The sequence below is a fragment of the Aegilops tauschii genome, chromosome 4, assembly GCF_002575655.3.
Source record: "Aegilops tauschii subsp. strangulata cultivar AL8/78 chromosome 4, Aet v6.0, whole genome shotgun sequence".
Lineage (NCBI taxonomy): Eukaryota > Viridiplantae > Streptophyta > Magnoliopsida > Poales > Poaceae > Aegilops > Aegilops tauschii.
Genome location: NC_053038.3, coordinates 281,535,907 through 281,541,964, shown reverse-complemented (window position 1 = coordinate 281,541,964; position 6,058 = coordinate 281,535,907).

Genomic DNA, 6,058 nt, shown 5'->3' with positions numbered 1-6,058 from the left:
CTGCTACTGCTCGCTGCTGCTCCCGTTGCTGCCTGAAGCTACTGCCTTGCCGCTGCTGTTGCCCTGTTGTTGCTGGCTACTCCGCTGCTACTCTAGGCTGCTGCTTCTTGCTAGCTACCGCGCGCTATGCTCTGCTTGCTAGTGCAGCCGCTGCTTGTTAGTGCAGGTGCTGGAGCGCCATGCACTCTCGCATGTGCGTGCCCAAGCACACTAGTAGTCGGCTTTGGCCATGGCCGCTCGGGCTAGTCCCCTGTTTAGATTAGCAAATGATTAGTGGTTAGGTTAGTCTATGTATAGATGACATGTGGGTCGCCTAGAGATTATAATAACTAACCAAAATCATTTTTGCTACTCTACATGACACCTGGGCCCCACCATCACTATTCATCCATTAACCGGTCAGCGTTGACCCAGTCAACTGCTGACTGGGCAGTTGACTGTGCCCACATGTCAGCCTTTGGTGTGCTGCATCGGGTGCACCTAGCATTTTTCCCAATTATTTTCGGATCACAAGTAAATCCAGAAATTTTGGAAATAATTTAAAACTTTGGAAAATCATATAAAATAATCCGTAACTCGGATGAAAATACTTTGTACATGAAAGTTGCTCAGAACAACAAGGCGAATCCGAATACGCAATCCGTTCGGCCGCCACACATCACTAGCATAGCGAACTTGCAACCGTCCCCCTCCATTTCATCTGTCCAAAAATGCCAAACACCGGGAACACTTTCCCAGATATTTCCCCCTTCGCCGGTAGCACCTAGTACTGCGTTAGGTCACCCGTAGCACCGCGTATTGCCTTGTTATGTTTTGTGATGCTGTGTTTGCTCCGTATTTACTTTTTTCTTCCCCCTCTTCTTCTCCGGTAGACTACGAGACTGACGCCGCTGCTGCCCGATCGACTATGGTGTTGACGACCCCCTCCTTCTCGGCTGAGCTTCTAGGCAAGCACCCCCTTGATCACCAGATATCGCCTATTCCTTCTCTCTACTGCTTGCATTAGAGTAGTGTAGCATGTTACAGCTTTCGGTTAATCCTATTCTGCTGCATAGCCTGTCATTGTTGCTATAGTTGTTACCCTTACCTGCAATCCTAAATGCTTAGTATAGGATGCTAGTATCCATCAGTGGCCTTACATTCTTGTCTGTCTGCCATGCTATACTATCGGGCCGTGATCACTCGGGAGGTGATCACGGGTATATACATATATACATACATACCATACAGGTGGTGACTAAAGTCGGGTCGGCTTGTTGAGTACCCGCATGTGATTCCGATGTGGGGGCTGAAAGGACAGGTGGCTCCATCCAGGTAGTGGTCGGCCTGAGTTCCCGACGGCCCCCGACTATTACTTTGTGGCGGAGCGATAGGGCAGGTTGAGACCACCTAGGAGAGAGGTGGGCCTGGCCCTGGTCGGCGTCCGCGGTTACTTCATAATAACACGCTTAACGAGATTGTGGTATTTAATCTGAGTTGGGTCGTTGACCTTGTACGCACTAACCGCCACATGGGACAAGATATGGGCAACCAGCGTCGTGGTATCAGCCGAAGCCTTCGTGACGTCAGCGACTGAGCGGCGCTCGCCGGATTGGACTGGAACGCCTGCTCTTGTATTAGGGAGGCTAGGTTTTCTTCCGGCCGCCCATGCAACGTGCAGGTGTGCAATGGGGGATGGGCCCAGACCCCTGCGCCATAAGATTTAGACCGACGTGCTGACCTCTCTGTTGTGCCTAGGTAGGGCTACGATGTGTTGATCTTCCGAGGCCGGGCATGACCCAGGAAAGTGTGTCCGGCCAAAGGGGATCGAGCGTGTTGGGTAATGTGGTGCACCCTTGCAGGGAAGTTTATCTATTCGAATAGCCGTGATCTTCGGTAACATGACGACTTGGAGTTGTACCTTGACCTTATGACAACTAGAACCGGATACTTTATAAAACACACCCTTCCAAGTGCCAGATATAACCCGGTGATCGCTCTCACACAGGGCGACGAGGGGAGGATCGCCGGGTAGGATTATGTTATGCGATGATACTTGGACTTACCATCTATTCTCTTCTACATGCTGCAAGATGGAGGCTGCCAGAAGCGTACTCTTCGATAGGATTAGCTATCCCCCTCTTATCCTGGCATTCTGCAGTTCAGTCCACCGATATTGCCCCTTTACACAGATACCCATGCATATGTAGTGTAGATCCTTGCTTGCGAGTACTTTGGATGAGTAATCACGGTTGCTTTTCTCCCTCTTTTCCCCCTTTCCTTTTTACCTGGTTGTCGCAACCAGATGTTGGAGACCCGGAGCTAGACGCCACCGTTGACGATGACCTCTACTACACCGAGGGTGCCTACTTCTATGTTAAGGCCGCCGACGACCAGGAGTAGTTTACGAGGATCCCAGGCAGGAGGCATGCGCCTCTTTCGATCTGTATCCCAGTTTGTGCTAGCCATCTTATGGCAACTTGTTTAACTTATGTCTGTACTCAGATATCGTTGCTTCCGCTGACTCGTCTATGATCGAGCACTTGTATTCGAGCCCTCGAGGCCCCTAGCTTGTATTATGATGCTTGTATGACTTATTTTTATTTTTAGAGTTGTGTTGTGATATCTTCTTGTGAGTCCCTGATCTTGATCGTACACTTTTGTGTGTATGATTAGTGTACGATTGAATCGGGGGCGTCACACCACAGTCCGCATGCTGCCCGTCGACCACCTTCGACTTCACATTGAAGACTTTTAGCCATAGGCCAAAGTGTGGGGGGATGCGGAATAGCGCCTCGCACATGACGATAGAGATGTGGAGGAAAGAATTTGGGGCTAGATCATGAAAATCTAGCCCGTAGTAAAACATGAGGCTGCGGACAAAGGGGTGGAGGGGAAACCCTAGCCCGCGGAGGAAGTGAGGGATGAACACAACCCTTTCGCCGGGCTCCGAGGTGGGGATGACTTGCTCCTTGGCAGGGAGCTTGTGGGCGATGTCCTCAGACAAATATCCCTCCCCCCGGAGCTCGTTTACGTCCTTCTCCGCTACGGAGGAGGCCTCCCACTTGCCCTTCAAGCCAGATCTGGACATGGCTCGAGCAGTTGGTGGCGGTGGGAAAGATTGAAGCTTGGGCGCTGGAGCTTGAGGATGGGAAAACAGGAGAAGGAAGGAGGCGTGGGGAGAAAAGAGGGATCTTTATCCACTTATATAGGCAATGCATATCAAGCCCCCCCTCAAGCCTTAAAACTCGCCTGTTCCCAAGGGGTCGTGCGAATGACTCGGTTGGATTACCCAAAACCGTATTGATGAGGATACCGCAATAAGCGGACATGATCTCTATTTTGACAAGACGTATCAATAGAGGCCATGCCTCGAAAGGTGAAGCGGGAGGCGAAAAATGGTCCGAAATGTTAAAGGGGCCTGATGTGGCGTTTTGCCGAAAAGTTGTCAGTTGACAGATATTATTTTGATTAAATATTTTGCCTTCGTGGTTGAGGGTTGTGACGGTCATGCAGAGCCGGATACAGTTCTTTTATTCGAAAGATTGCTTTGAGGTATTCGGGAGGAGGAACCCGCCTTGCAATGCCGAAGACAATCTGCGTGCCGAACATATCGTCATTGAAGACTGGTTCAGGGGCTACTAAGGGAGTCCTGGATTAGGGGGTCCTCGGGTGTCCGGGCTGTGTGATATGGGCCAGACTAATGGGCCGTGAAGATATAAGGTAGAAGACCTTTCCCCGTGTCCGGATAGGACTCTCCTGTGCGTGGATGGCAAGATTGGCGTCGAGATATGTAATTTCCTTCTTTTGCAAGCCGACTCTGTACAACCCTAGGCCCCTCCGGTGTATATATAAACTGGAGGGTTTAGTATGTAGAGGCTATCAGAATTCATATAGGCTAAAAAGCTAGGGTTTAGCCATTACGATCTCGAGGTGGATCGACTCTTGTAACCCCTATACTCATCAAATCCAATCAAGCAGGAAGTAGGGTTTTACCTCCATTAAGAGGGCCCGAACCTGGGTAAACATCGTGTTCCCTGCGTCCCTTGTTACCTTCGATCCTCAGACGCATAGTTTGGGAGCCCCTACCCGAGATTGGTTGGTTTTGACACCGACAGTGGACCCTACTGTCGTTGGAGCAGCTGAGCTGGGGTGGACAACAGTGCAGCAGGAGCAGAACAAACCACACAAGGTTTTCTTTGACAACTATCTGTTAGAGAAGTAATTCTATAAGGGCTCACTTGAATTGGAGGATTCTAAGAACGCAAGGATAGGAAATACACAGTAATAGGATAGGAATGCATGTGCAAAACAGAGAATTTAATGTCACAGGACTGTCAATCTGGGTGTTTGGTTCACATGAATTGGAAGGTCACGGGAATGCAAATAAGCATGGTCAAATTAAGTCAAACCACAAGAAAATGTACAGGTATAATGCTATTATGCTACTATCACTTAGTCTTGTTCTTCATGAATAGGAATTTGAAAAGGAGGGCGAAGTGGATATTAAAATTCCTACATTTTTTCTTTGAAAGAGACACTAAAGGAACAAATCCTGCAGTTTTTCTTTGCTCCATTCCTTTGAACCAAATGCATTAATAGTAGTACCACATGAAACTTTCCAATTCCTATGTTTTTCCTTCACTTCTCCTTTCAACCACTGGCAATTCTAGTAGGCAGGCTTGAACAGGAAAAAGCCTACACTCCAAAAATGTTTTTGTGCTACTTGTACTACTTTGGACCCGTGCCACTGCCATACTAACTCAACTCCTAGGCCCATCTACACATGCACAACTCACACACATAGAAATAAATAATAATGGCTTTCGAGAGAGTCCATCACAGATAGCTAATTTGCCTGGTACCTCACTTCTTGTTATATAGGAGAAACTAATCATATTTCACGTTACTACGTGTGCTCAGTGGACAATATATATATAACATGTAGAGTAAAAAAGTGATGCAGCAAGTGTACAACCTCTTTGGCGAAGCCATGTCGATCTCAGCATCATTGGGTTGGTTGCTGAGGATGGTGCGGCTGATGTGGCAGTCGGAGGAGGGGAAGAAGATCTTAGGCGCTTGGAGATGGAGCCAAGGGTACTGCTCCGCTGTGATGGAGGGTTTCGTCGTTGGAGCAGCTCCGGTGAGGTGTACGTGGCGAGGCTGAAGCAGGAAAGAGAGACTATGTTAACCTAAAGTGGTATTCTAATAGCATCTCCAATAGATGATGTAAAATACATAACCAAAAAGTGCTAGATGTAAAATACATCAGCTGCTCATCTCTGAACTTAACTGTCGAAACTGAATTTAACTGTCGAAACTGAATTTTATTGTCTAAACAAATTTTGTTGTTGAAACTGAATTTTACTGTCCAAATTGAACACACTAATAGCAGAAAAGTAGTGCACAAATAGTTTTGGCCGCTCGAGCACTAGTGGCAGAGTAGTAGTTATCTAAATCGATAGTCGCTCCAGCAGGGACCGTACTACCACAGAGCAGCCGGGGCAGAGCAGCAGTAGTGCCCAGAGCAGTAGCGCATGCGAGAGCTGGGGCAGCTGGTCATGTAGCAGCATCTTGGGTAGTAGTAGCAGGAGGTCGAGTGAGAGCCAGAGCTGCTGCTCGTGCAGCAGCAGCGCGGGCAAGAGTAGAGCAGCAGCGCAAGCAAGAGCAAGAACATCAATGCGAGCAAGAGCAAGGCCAGACCAGGGAGGGGACCGAGAGCAAGAGTAGAGCAGTTGTCGGAGTAAATGGCCACGGGTAGCCTAACCGACTACCCCTGGCTCTTCAGAAAAATTATCAGGCCTTTGGGCCTCCCAACGCTCCAAGCATTGGACCCCCTTCCATGGCCGGCTATGTCTGGAGCCGACTCACGGAAGGCGGCCTAGCCTCAAGCGACCTCCCTCCCCAAGACAACCGCGGGGTGGCCGACTCCAAGAAGCCAGCCTCAAAGAGCGCGGACTCCAAGAAGCCGGCCGAGACCACAACCACCAAAGCTACTCCCCCATAACGGTGACAAGATGGGGAGTGGCCACAGTGCGGCCCACTACCCCCGAAGCCCGAGGCGGGCATGGCTACAGGA